This window comes from Desmodus rotundus, chromosome 11 (assembly GCF_022682495.2).
Source record: "Desmodus rotundus isolate HL8 chromosome 11, HLdesRot8A.1, whole genome shotgun sequence".
Classification (NCBI taxonomy): Eukaryota; Metazoa; Chordata; class Mammalia; order Chiroptera; family Phyllostomidae; genus Desmodus; species Desmodus rotundus.
The window spans coordinates 39,142,215-39,156,803 of NC_071397.1; positions in this window are offsets into that span (position 1 = coordinate 39,142,215).

The window sequence follows — 14,589 nt, forward strand, 5'->3', positions numbered from 1 at the left end:
CCTGGCCTGGGCTCTGTTCTTCAGTCAAGCAGACTTGCCTGAGGAAGACGTTGGTTGAAAAGCTGACCAGAGAACCTGCACATGAATATTCATAGTAACCTTATTTGTAATAGCCAAAAACTAAAAACAACCAGAATGTCCTTCAATGGGTGAACAGTTAAACAAGCCATGGTATATTCTTACCCTGGAATACTATTACACAGTAAAAAAAGAACTAACTGTTGATATACACAATTACCTATATTGATCTGAAGGTCAATATGCTGCATGAAAAAAAAAGCCTCAAAAGATCATACATTATTCTATTTATATAACATTCTTGAAATGACAAAAGTAGAGAGGTGGAGATAGAGTAACTGTTGTGAGGGTTTAGGGACAGGAGGAAGTAGGTGCAACTCTAAAAGGGTAGCAAAACAAAGATCTTTGTGGTGATGGGCCATTTTTGTATCTGAATTAGAATGGTGGTTACGTGAACCTACACATTTGCATAAACCTGTACACAAATACACACACATACACAAATGATTGCATATAGAAGTTGTAAAAATCTGAATCTGCAGTAGGGTCCATGGATTGTACCAATGTCAATTTGTTTTGAATCTGAGTTATTGTGATGTGAAATGTTAACTACAAGGGGAAACTGGTGGTGGGCACAAGGGACCTCTCTAAGTTATTTTCCCTGGGACTCTATAATTATTGCAAAATAAAAAGCTTTTCTAAAAAGTAAAGAAATGGAAATACATTTTATTGAAAAAGCATCCAGATTTTAATGGCAGCTAGGATAGATGTCCTAGCAGTTGAATCCCATTTCCACTGTTCATAATGCAAAATTGCAAGCTTGAGCTTCTGGCCAAGATGGAGGTGTAGGTAGACACACTGTGCCTCCTCGCACAACAAAAAGAAGGAAAACAACAATTTAAAAACAAAAAACAACCAAAACTCACAGAAAATAGAACTGTATGGAAGTCCAACAACCAAGGAGATAAAGAAGACACATTCATCCAGACCAGTAGGAGGGGTGGAGATGGGCAGCCCGGGTGGAGAGGAATCGCAGCAAGGCGGTGGCTGTCAGGCCCAGCGAGGTTGTGGGTTGTGGAATGGGGCAGGCCAGGCTACAGCTGGCAGACCCCACGGCCTCACATTCGCACATAGATAAACCGAGAGGAACGGAGGAGGAGGGAAGCAAACCACGCAACCCAGGGCTCCAGCACGGGGAAATAAAGTCTCAAACCTCTGATTGAAAGCGCCCGTGGGGGTTTGGGCGGCAGCAGGAGAGACTCCCAGCCTCACAGGAGAGGTCGTTGGAGAGACCCACAGGGGCCTAGAGTGTGCACAGGCCCACCCACTTGGGAATCAGCACCAGAGGGGCCCAGTTTGATTGTGGGTAGTGGAGGGAGTGACTGAAATCCAGTAGAGGGTAGAGCAGGCACCAGTGCTCCCTCTCAGCCCCTCCCCCACGTACAGCATCACAGTGCAGCGACCAGCAATACCTGTCCCTGGTGAACACCTAAGGCTCTGCCCCTTTACATAACAGGCGCACCAAGACAAAAAATGGCCCAAATGAAAGAACAGATCAAAGCTCCAGAAATAATTCAACTAAGCAACAGAGACAGCCAACCTGTCAGATGCACCGTTCAAAATACTGGTAATCAGGAAGCTCACAGAATTGGTTGAATTTGGTCACAAATTAGATGAAAAAATGAAGGCTATGCTAAGGGAAACAAAGGAAAATGTACAGGGAACCAATAGTGAGGCGAAGGAAACTGGGACTCAAATCAATGGTGTGGACCAGAAGGAAGAAAGAAACATCCAACCAGAAAAGAATGAAGAAACAAGAATTCAGAAAAATGAGGAGAGGCTTAGGAACCTCCAGGACATCTTGAAACGTTCCAACATCCGAATTATAGGGGTACCAGAAGGAGAAGAGGAAGAACAAAAAATTGAAAACTTATTTCAACAAATAATGAAGGAGAAATTCCCCAGTCTGGCAAAGGAAGTAGACTTCCAGGTAGTCCAGGAAGCTCAGAGAGTCCCAAAGAAGCTGGACTCGAGGAGGAACACACCAAGGCACATCATCATTACATTACCCAAGATGAAACAGAAGGAGAGAATCTTAGAAGCAGCAACAGAAAAGGACACAGTTACCTACAAAGGAGTTCCCATAAGACTGTCAGCTGATTTCTCCAAAGAGACCTTACAGGCAAGAAGAGGCTGGCAAGAAGTATTCCAAGTCATGAAAGGCAAGGACCTACATCCAAGATTACTGTATCCAGCAAAGCTTCCATTTAGAATGGAAGCGCAGATAAAGTGCTTCCAAGATAAGGTCAAGTTAAAGGAGTTCATCATCACCAAGCCCTTATTACATGAAATGTTGAAAGGACTTATCTAAGAAAAAGAAGATCAAAAATAGGAACAGTAAAAATGACAGCAAACTCACAGTTATTAATAACCACACCTAAAACAAAGACAAAACCAAACAACTCGAACAGGAACAGAACCACAGAAATGGAGATCACATGGAGGGTTATCAACAGGGGAGTGGGAGGAGGAGAGAGGGGGGAAAGGTACAGAGAATAAGTAGCATAAATGGTAGGTGGAAAATAGACAGGGGGAGGGTAAGAATAGTATAGGAAATGTACTTAAAAGAACTTATAAGGATGACCCATGGACATGAACTAAAGGGGGGGAATGCGGGTAGAAGGGGGCATGCAGGGTGGAAGGGAATAAAGGGTGGAAAAAGGGACAACTGTAATAGCATAGTCAATAAATATATATTTTTTAAAAAGTGCAAGCTTCCATTCCTCAGTCCAGAGGAGGAAAGGGTAGACAGAGTCTTCAGTGGAAAGCCCAGTAGCCTAATATTCACAGGCATGTAGCCTGTAAACCTGATTATAATGCCCTCCTGGAGACTTGGTAAGGAGCCCAATATTTTAATAGCATTCCTTTTCTGCATAAACTAGACAATGTGGGCTCTGTTGTTTGCAGCTTTGAATGCTGGCTGATTTTTATTCTGATAGTTTCAATTGCATATCTTTAATTTCTGAGGCATTTTGAGAAGTTATAAATAAAGCTAAAACATATCCTGACACAATGAAGCCACTAAGAAATTTATATCAGGCTAAAAAGTAATAAATGGATATGCAACACCACTCAAGAATTTTTTTGTGATGAGCCTGATCATAGCTGCTTTGTTACCTCTAGAAGCAGGGGGAACGGAAGCCCGGGCTACCTTGCAATTATTGATGGCCCTCACCTTATGACTTTTTTGTTTCCCCAAAATACCTAAGAAACCAGAACTCTTATGTATATATTTGTGCCAGGACATGGATTTTTCTCCTCTACCTCACTAATGACACACAGTACTGCTCTCCCTCCCACCCTCTACGAGTGGACATACTGGTTCTTACATGGTAGGAAGACTGCTTGGGAACCCCTGCTGCTGTTCAATATGCCTCTACTAAGGGCTCTGAAAGGGGGAGGTTGAAAAGAGCTTTAAAATTACCCTCTAGAGTTAGAAAATCAGGAATGGGCCAGAGGACAAAGCGAAGGACCAGAGAAGAAAGCAAGAGAAAAACATGAAACATCTGGTTCAGGAAAGAAAAAAAAGAAGAAAAAGAAGAAGACTTATAGAAATTATCTTAACCTAAGTAAGAGAATAATGAGGAAGAGAACCAAGGCAGGATCTTTAAGGACCCCATAGTCAATATTTCCCATATTACATTTATCACTACTTTGCATTAAATGTATATAGAGTTTGGAATCTTTGTTGGTATTGGGACATGTACCCAATTCAGTCAGGTTATAATATGAAGAAATTAATTCACAAGGTTTGCAAAAGCAGACCTACACAAGCAACTTGATTTAAATAGAATTTTTCTTTGCTCCAAACAGAAATGGCCAGTTGTTTTATACATCTGTCTCTTGATGCTAGTTTAAGTTTATAAATAAAATATAACTGAATAAGCACTTTCTAAATTTTTACATAATTGTACAATGAGGCTTCCCAAAATGAACATGATAGAGAGAATCACAGAGGCACCCATGTTATATTCTTTCTTTGTCATTGTTCCTTCTATACCTTCTAAAATTTCCACCATTACATATTTAGAGTTTTTGACAACAATAACAAAAAAATGCAAAATAAAACAAAATAAAAAACAGGGAAGGTGGAGTAGCTCTGGGTGTGCCAAGGGCCACCATCAATTATCATCATCATTGCCTACTTTTCTTTGGTGCTTTCCAGTTTAGAAGTTACTTTAATATCCTTTGTTTTCCCATTAATATTTTGATTTGTTATAATAACCCCGAGAAAGAAATAGGGACACAAATTGTTATCAAAAAATTTGAAATGAACCCTGGCTGGTGTGGCTCAGTAGGTTGAATGCCAGCCTGGAACTGAAAGGTTGCTGGTGTAATTCCTGGTCAGGGTATTACAGAATGGACCTGGGGGGTGAACAATATACTATTACCAAATGGACCCACCCTTATGCTCAGGGCGTCCTCCACCATGTAATCAGTTCGCCTTGCCCACCACAAGGGAAAGACGTCTCTCAATGCCAGAGATTGGTGAAAAGGAAAGGGATTATTTATTTAAAGAGTTATACAAACGTAAGAGTAATAACTTAATGTCTTCATTGAGAACCCAAAGTCCTTTAGAATACCCACAAATGCACAGTCCTTCCTTCTCCCTATGCTCAGTCCAGGGTACCACCGTATCTCAGAAAAAGAAATAGAAGTCCATGCTTCTTCTCTGCCCAAGCCGCATGGTCCCCAAAAGACCCCACATGGCAGCCATGCCTGGGTTTAAATCCCAGGGCCAATCTTCCTCTGTTGCACCATTTCCGACTCCTCTCACAATTCACCACAGCTGCCAGCATTCCTCTATTTTTCCAGCTTTACTGGGCTGCGATAGTAAGTCCCGGCAGGTGTGGCCCTGTGGTGTGGAGCCAATCATCTCCAAACTCTTACGCAGGCTCTGTAACCAGGGGTAGTTGCCTCCCAGATACATCATGGGTTGAAGTCACTCCCATCTCCTCCATCTCCCCCTCAAAGCATGGCCACAGCTGTTTAACATATCTATGAAACCAGTTAAAAGTTATAGATATGTTAAATGACCATTCTAGAGGTTATCTGCAAAACTGTTGCTATTCAAAACAACTTCAATGGCCCTGCTCCATGTGTCCCAACCCCCAGCTCAGACTTGTGGGGGTGAGGACATGCTATATATATATTTTTTCCTAATATTTCCTGGACACCAAGTTCTGGACCCCATTACAAATCCCTATTTGGGGCCCTCCCCTTGGCTGCACCCTGTTACAAAGGCACATGCCTGGGTCGCGGGCCAGGTCCCTAGTTGGGGATTGTGGAAGAGACAACTGATCCATGTTTCTCACGCACATCCATGTTTCTCTCCCTCTCTTACTCCCTCCCTTCCCCCTCTCTAAAAAAATAAATACATAAAATCTTTTTTAAAAAAGTTTGAAATGAAAAAGATGATGACCAAAGCAGTGGGTTGATTTGCTCAAGCTCACAGAGCAAGTAGAAAAGATCCCTCACCTCTCACATCAGAAGCACATCAAAAGTAAACCTGCTGCCCTCTCTAATGCTAACATATTAAATTAAAAAAGAGAGCCCTGGGGAATTTCCTCGAATCACCCCACATTAGCTGAATAGCACAGATTGCCTCCTAGTTCTTTTCAAACCCCATTGCACTTGCCATCTGTAAAATTCACTTGAGCTCTTCCTCATATTTTGTCTTGTCTTGCTTTTAAGAGTTTAATGAATGAGTGTGGTAAACATACAATACAATATACAGATGATATGTTATAGATTGTATACCTGAAACCAACGTAATTTTATTAACCAATGTCATCCCAATAAATTCCATGAAAGAGAGGAAGGAAGGGAGGAAGGAAGGAAGGAAGGAAAGAAGGAAGGAAGGAAAGAAGGAAAGAAGGGATTTAATAAATGAATGATTGAATGGTGTGTGTGTGAAATCCCTAATGATATAGTATTATTAGAAACAGAAACCTGGACTTTTATATCTCACAAAATTTAGCACAGTACAATGCTTATAAATAATCCTTTATTTGATTTAATTAGATTAGATAATAGCACGGAAAATACTTGTGTGGCCCTAAGATGATAAGATAGAGAAAAGGAGAATTTTACCAGGTACTTAAATGCCTATTGAGTCCAATACCATCATTTAATCATTCTTTTGCCAAGTCATTTAGTTCCCTCGACCCTCTTGTTGCACATGCTCAACTCAATCATAACCCAGATCAACCTATAGTAAACTCTCCCGGCTAATATGAGCTACAACTACTTCTTTTATTTTAATTTTTTGAAGATTTTATTTATTTATTTTTTTAGAGAGGTGAAGGGAGGGAGAAAGAGGGAGAGAAACATCAGTTTGTGGTCCCACTACTGGGGACCTGGCCTGCAACTCAGGCCCTAGACTAGGAATCGAACTGGCGACCTTTTGATTCGCAGGCTGGCAGTCAACCACTGAGCCACACCAGCCAGGTCTGACAACTACTTCTTTACCCATCCGCCCTCTAATCTGCCCTCCCTATAGATCAGATTTATTGAGATAGCCAATCATAGACTTAACGTTTCTTTTTGACAGTGAGTAAACACCCATTTCCTTAGACTCTCCTCCAATTACCCAACTAAAGCTCAAATCTGATTAATAGGTTCTTTCCAACACTCTTTTACTGAAACACCCCTCAGTTCCTCCTGGTGTTTTCTCCCTTGCCACAAGTAATAAAACCAACTTGTTCACCTAAAGGTGTGTCTTAGTGGGCTTTGGCTGAAGGGTGTTAGCAGTCCTTACTGTATCATTTAAGTATTCACTGAAAGTCATTAAAGTAGACTTCATTGCTCTCCTGAATTACTGTAACTCGGATATGATCCTACTACTTTCATGCCCCATAATCCTAAGAATAAAGTTTAAATATTTTAGCCTGGCCTGTAACACCCTCCTTATAATCACATATTCTGTCTTCTTAATCACCACTACTCCAACTCCAATTCCATGCACCCCGCCTGCATGAAATTCCTTGCAGCTCTTCTAAACCATTTTTCTGAACTCTAACATGGCCTTTGGACCTCTTCTAATGCCTAGAAATCTTCATGTAGCTAATTTTTACATTGTCTTAAAGATGTGGCTTAAGCATTTCTTCCTCTGAGAAGGCTTGTTGAGTATCTCCGGGAGTCATTAGTTTGTATTTATTTCTTCATAGCATGTATCCCTGTACTGTATTTACTTATCTGTTTTTTCTACAAGACTACTAACTTCTTGAGGTCCACAACCTTGTGTTATTCAGCTAATATCTTTCTGGAAGTGGATCATACCCAGGGTTCTTCCCCTGTGATGTTTGGAAATGGAAGTGGGGTGTGGGGTTAGGTTGCTCTGGGATTGGGAACTGCTTTGTGGATTTATTAAATATAATAGATGTTTTACAATATACTGGACAGCCCTGCACGAAGAATGACTTACCCCAAATAACAATAGTATCTCCATTAAGAAGCACCACCGGTTCTCAATAGGTGTTGTTTATTGAAGAAATGAATAAATGAACATGAATGAATAAATAAAAATGATGTAAAAATGAAAGAATAAGTTAATGAATAAATGACCAAAAAAGCAGCATTAACAGTGTATCTGGAGAGGAAAATGTTCACAGAGGGGAAGCCTCAGTTGGGAAATCCATGCTCTGACAGGTTAAAATTTTCTCCTGGTCATGTTCACTGTCCCTTTCCCCTGGGTGCTGCTGTGAGTGCAGGGTGCAACCTGAGTTGAAAAAATTAATTAAAATGAAACGATTCAAATGAATCTTTTAATTCAAATGGAGATATCTAGGGTAGGAGATAAAACCACCCTATCTACATGTGAAAAGAGAGGCATTTGAAAGGCTTCTCAGACCATTTGGCCTGTGACATGTACCTCACCTCTTTCAACTCAAGTCCTCTTAAGTCTGATTTGAACTTTATATTCAACCGTTTAACCTAAGGCCTATTACTTGCAGTTTATTGCGGCTGCAAATTAAAATCCACAGGGAGTAGACATGCACTGTGGTTTTATTTGTCAATGTAAATTCTGTGTGACTCACTTCCTCCCTTCAGGGGAAACTTAGCTAGGTAAAACTTTTCCAAAGCTCAACTTTTCCTGGAATAACTTTGTCATTAAAGACATAGGCACTGAATCAAAAGCTAATTGAATCAAAACCGTGGTAATTTAACCTGGAATTCTACACCCATTTAGTGCATAAATAATTGGTACAAGTGACTTTTATGCCAGGATGCCAACTGTTTCTGGGTCCCAGTCCAGTCATTTCTAGTTTCGAAAGCAGTGTTTTAGACTTAATTTGTTCACATACCAGGTGACATGAAGAAAATTTCAATGTAATACCAACCCATAAATATTAGCTGGTGATCATGATCTAACCTGTGCTTCGAAAATCAAGAGTCACTCTTAAAAATATATTTAAAATAAAAAAAGTTTTTATTCACACTTTTCATGGACATATTTTTCTAAGCTGCTAATTTTACTGGAGGAAAAAGTAGTAAATTCTTCCCATAAGGATGGCTATGAAGGACATCCGTTCATCTTTAATAATTATAGACCCAGCATAGCCACAACTCTTTTAAGTGTTTTATTTCTTTATGTACTGTTTAAAAGAAGGGGAGAAGCCCTTCCTTTTCTTTTTTTTTTAAGATTTTATTTGTTTATTTTTAGAGAGAGGGGAAGAGAGGGAGAAAGACAGGGAGAGAAACATCAGTGTGAGAAAGAAACAACAATCTGTGGCCTCTCCTACATATCCCATGTGCGCCTCAACCTGGACCGAGCCTGCAACCCAGGCATGTGCCCTGACTGGGAATTGAACCGGCAACCTTTTGCTTTGCAGGACGTCATCCAACCAATCGAGCCACACCAGTCAGAGCCCCTTCCTTTTCTTTATTATCCTTTTGAGACCTATTACATTTGTAAACTACTCCATGCTGATCTATTAATGGGAGCTAATGGCTCACAGAGTACTAAAACAGCCTTTTAGAGATGATGTCTTAATTCACTAAATTCACTAGTAAATTCCATGGTGGAAATGATTTTAGGCACTCATAGTTGTTTGAAAGAGAAATTTGGGAATAGACTGGATCTAAGCAAGCAAGGCCTGGAGTTATTCAATTTAGGTTAATGCAATAGAAAACGATTCTATACAAACATCAGCTCCTCAAATCTTCGCAGGAAGCTGCCATCTTGACTTATAAACAAAGCTAATTAGGTCTAGCTGAATGGATGTAAGAACTACACTAAATCCGTGAAGCATATCTATTAAGCACATTACATATCCAGGAACTCTGATAGCTACTGCAGGGGACTTTAAAAATGAGACATAAAACCCAGTAAGGGAATGATACATAACTATTACTGATGGGCAAATGAAATACTGCCATAAAAGAGACAATGGAATTGTGGAGCCACAAAAGAGAGATATCACAATTAGCTAAAGGGATCATAAAAAACTTTTAAATAGAGTTATTTGTGAAGAAATTTAGGGATGAATAGGATTTTGTGCAGCATCTGAAAGCAATCTCTTATTTCCATTATTGTCAATGTAGGGAAAAATTGTGAGACTGTTACTAGACCAAAAAGATTACTGGATGACTTCAGTAGAAAACTAGGTGAATTAGCTGATTCTACAGGGTCACTGGGCCTTTCATTGTCTTTGAATTGTTTTATAACTCTATAATTTGTAGATTAACTGATAGCAATGCAGGGTATGTATTCCTGTTCATAGACATACAAGTCTGTCATCTAGCACTCTAGTCCCACCCCACCTATGCTCAGTCCACACACCTCAGGTAGACTCCCAGTGCCATAGCCCTAGCACCCAAGTTATCAACTTCACTTCCACTGACTTTTCCACTCCTTGAGGCCTCTCCTTGTAGAGCACAATGTCCAAGCGGGTCCTGATTTCTTTCCCACTGGAGCCATAATGTCAGTCCCTCCCAGTTCCTGCCCATGCATCTTCCTCTCACTCCTACCCTTAACACACAAGAATCACCGTCCCATTTTCTAAATACATATTTACATTGCCTCTTTAAACAACATAACTATAGACTGTGAACTCCAGACCATGAAGATGCAAATATCTGTTTCTGTTCATCCCATTTAGTCAACTTCTCCTTAGTACCTGAAGCATAAAAATCCTTCTGAGGATCCTTAGAGTTCTGAGTTTGAGCTTATCCAAAAGGTGAAATGTCCTTTTCCCTCTTACTAATGTCCATAAAACCCATTAAGTTTTAATAAAAATCAATATATTCTAGAAATATTTTTGGACATCACAGACATGCTTTTCTTATTATTGAGAAGTGGTATGAGGTCATGCAGTCCACCACCCAGCATTGATGCCTATTCTATTTGCATGTCATTGGCAAGAGTGGAGCAGAGATGAGCAGACAGGTTCTGAGATGAGGGTCCTCTCATGTACAATTGCTGTTCTGTCTTACTACTGGGTATCATTATTACACTTTAAGAGCATCACAAAATAGTGTCTTACAGGTTTTTAGAAAGCCCAAGAACTAAGAGAAACCAGAAAAACATATAAGGAAATCTTTTCTAACAATATCTACAGGAATACTCTGAATTAAGGCCCACCTGGAAATGAGAGAAAATGATGCAAACATAGATTATGTACTACTTTAAAGGTTTTGTTTATTTACTTTTTAGAGAGAAGGGGAAGGAGGGAGAAAGAGAGGTAGAGAAACATTGATGCACAAGAAATGCATAGATCAGTTGCCTCTTGCACATGCACCACTAGGGACCTGGCCCACCGCCTAGGCATATGCCCTGACTAGCAATAGAACCGGCAGCCTTTTAGTTCCCAGCCTGGCACTCAATCCACTGAGCCACACCAGCCAGGGCAGGTTATGTATCACTTTAATTAAATCTCTGTATATGATCTGATTACAATTTTTCCATATTTAACGTTTCAAGATAGTACATTCCTAATGATATTGCATCATACAATTTCAGGTTATATAATTACAAAATAATTAAACTGAATTCATAAAATTATATGAAAATTAAATGATTACATTTTAGAAATGGGCTACTTGATCATGTTCAGTTTCTAACCCATAATAAACTTGGCACCACTAGAGAGGATTGGAAACAAGACACCAAGTGAGCATTGCTTGGCATTCTTCCACTAAAATTCCTGCTGCAGAAGACTGGCCCTTTCAAATAACACCATGTCCTAAACTGGTATTTAACTCACAAATCTTCAATCAACAAACATCGCAACAACCGCTTAAATTTTACTACATGTCAATTCTAACTACCAATTATGAAATAGCTGCTAATGCCTTCAATACAACGGGAATGTTTGAATTGAGGGGGCAGAGGATACACGCAGTGATCAAGTGATCACTATCCTGTGGCTGGAAGGAAAATGTAAAGGTGTATCTTGGAGACACCGTGGCTTCAGTTCCAGACTGCCTCAATAAAGCAAATATCGTAATAAAGTGGGTCGTAATCTTTTTTGCTAGTGGTATGTCTTGCCTTTAGTTTGTAAAAAATGCAATGTCCATGACACACAACAAAGCAAAGCACAATAGAGTGAGGTATGCCTGAAGTAGATTAGCTGAAATTAAAAATAGGCATTTAGGGTTCTTTTTAATTGAAATTCCTTACACAGGTATGTCTCATTCAGTCACTCTCATTCTAATTAACATGGTAAAGGTATAGCATTCTAAAACCCATCATCCTGAAAAGTTATGTTCACTTTCATAGTTACAGTATATTTATTTATTTATTCTTTTTAAAATTTAAAAACAATTTTTTAAATTTTTATGAAGGAAGAGGCCCATGAAGGCAAAAGTGCCCAGGTCCCATGAAAGTCATAATGTGGCCCTGACATTCTCTAGGTCCAGGCCTTTAATTTTTATTGATTGATTGATTGATTTTAGAGAGAGAGAAGAAGGGAGAAACATTAGTTTATTGTTCCACTTATTTATGCATTAATTTGGTTGATTCTTGTCTGTGCTCTGACCAGGGATCAAAACCTCAATCTTGGTGTATCAGGTGATGCTCTAATCAACTTAGCTACTACCCAGGCCATTTATGAGTATCTTAATGAAGAAAATATTAAGACCAAAGGAGCCCTTTGGTAAGTGTCATGGAACCATGGAGGAAGATCATATTTATTTAAGGAAAAATTTCCATATAAGATGAGGTCTGTGTAGAAAGTATCCAGCCGTGAGGTATGAAAAATAGAATCATTTATTGAAGATACAAGATACAACAAATATTGTACAGAGGACAGTGATGCTTCAGTGCCCTTCAAGGTAGTCACCTTAGGTCCTCACACAGTTCTCCCAATTGCCATCAACTGCCCTATTGTATTTTCCTGGATCTCATCAATGATCTGAAATCTCTTCCCTTTCAAAGGTGATTTTAGGGGTTTTTTTTAGTCACCTGGGTGATTTGATGTTTTGCGAAATAACTCTGCATGAGACATGATGAACGAGCAGGTGCATTGTCCTGATGAAGCCATCAATCACAAGTTGCCCATAGCTGTGGCTTTCAGAATCATCTGAATAGTTTCCTTAAGGAATGTACAAGCTTAATGCAGATTCGTTGCTCTACTGGCTCAGTCATCTTGAATGTGATGACCACAGAGTACACATGCTCACTCAACTACATCTACAGTCCCCACTGACTAGTACAATGAAGTTGTCATTGTTCACACATGTGCATCCCAGTCCACTCTTAGAGTTAGAAGACGAAAGCATTGTTACATTTTAATTGGTATGATCACTGCAATTTTCTTAGGTTATTAACATTTTCCTACAGCAGAATCAGTGTTTTGTTTAGTGAGATAGACAGAAGTGGAGTGGCAAGGAAAATTCTAAAAATTAAAATACCAAGATAGTGCTCTGGCAGGTGTGGCAAAGTTGGTTGGTGTGTCATCCAGGGCCCCAAAAGGTTGGGAGTTTAATTCCTGGTCAGGGCACCTCCCTGGGTTGAGGGTTTAATTCCTGCTTGAGGCACAGATGGGAGACTGCTGATAGATGTTTCTCTCTCCCTCTCTCTTTCTCTCTCTCTCTCTCTCTCTCTCTCTCTCTCTCTCTCTCTCTGTCTCTGTCTCTGTCTATCTCTAAGTCTATCTCTTTCTCTTCCCCTTCCTCTCTCTGTAAAATCTATAAGCATATAAAAAATTAAAATAAAATAAAATAATAAAATACCAAGGTAGTAATTCCTCTGATTTTCTTTTTTTCATTTTTTTGGCTCTCTGCAAAGCAGATTAATGTTTAAAACTCTCAGTGACACAAAGTGAGCCCCTGGGATTGGATTATCCCCATAGGAGGTTAAAAAAAGGAAGGAAGGAAGGAAAGAAGGAAGGAAGGGAGGGAAGGAGGGAGGGAGGGAAAACCTGGAATTTGCAAACCTCTCCCTAAGAGCAGCAATTGTTTTCCCGCTCTTTGAAAAGACCCCATGTGCAAAAAAGTGAAACTCGATCACCAACTTACACCATACACAAAAATAAATTCAAGGTGGATAAAAGACTTAAATATAAGTCGTAACACCATAAAAGTCCTAGAGGAAAACATTGGCAGGGAAATCTCAAACATTCCACGCAGCAACATCCTCACAGACACATCCCCTAAAGCAAGGGACATAAAGGAAAGAATAAACAAATGGGACCTCATCCAAATAAAAAGCTTCTGCATGGCTAAAGAAAACCACTAAAAGAGAACCAACAGTATGGGAAAACATATTTGCTAATGAAACCTCAGACAAGGGCCTGATCTCCAAAATATATAAAGAACTCACATGACTCCACTCCAGGAAGACAAACAACCCAGTTAAAAAATGGGCAAAGGACTTGAACAGACACTTCTCCAAGGAAGACATATGAGGGCCCAAAGACATATGAAAAGATGCTCAGTATCACTAGCCATTAGAGAGATGCAAATTAAAACCACAATGGGGTACCATCTCACACCAGTCAGAGTGGCCAACATAAACAAATCAACAAACAAATGTTGGAGAGGATTCGGAGAAAAGGGAACCCACCCTAGTGCATTGTTGGTGGGAATGCAGACTGGTGAAGCCACTGTGGAAGAGTATGGAATTTCCTCAGAAAACTAAAAATGGAACTGCCTTTTGACCAGCAATTCTGCTGCTGAGATTATACCCTAAGAATCCTGAAACACCAATCCAAAAGAACCTATGCACCCCAATGTTTATAGCAGCACAATTTACAATAGCCAAGTCCTGGAAGCAACCTAAGTACCCATCAGCAAATGAATGGATCCAAAAACTATGCTACATTTACACAATGGAATTCTATGCAGCAGAGAGAAAGAAGGAGCTCATACCCTTTGCAACAGCATGGATGGAACTAGAGAGCATTATGCTAAGTGAAATAAACCAGATGATGAGGGACAAATACCATATGATCTCACCTTTAACTGGAACATAATCAACAAAAGAAAAAAGCAAACAAAATATAACCAGAGACATTGAAGTTAAGAACAATTTAACAATAGCCAGAGGGGAGTGGGGAGGGGATAGTG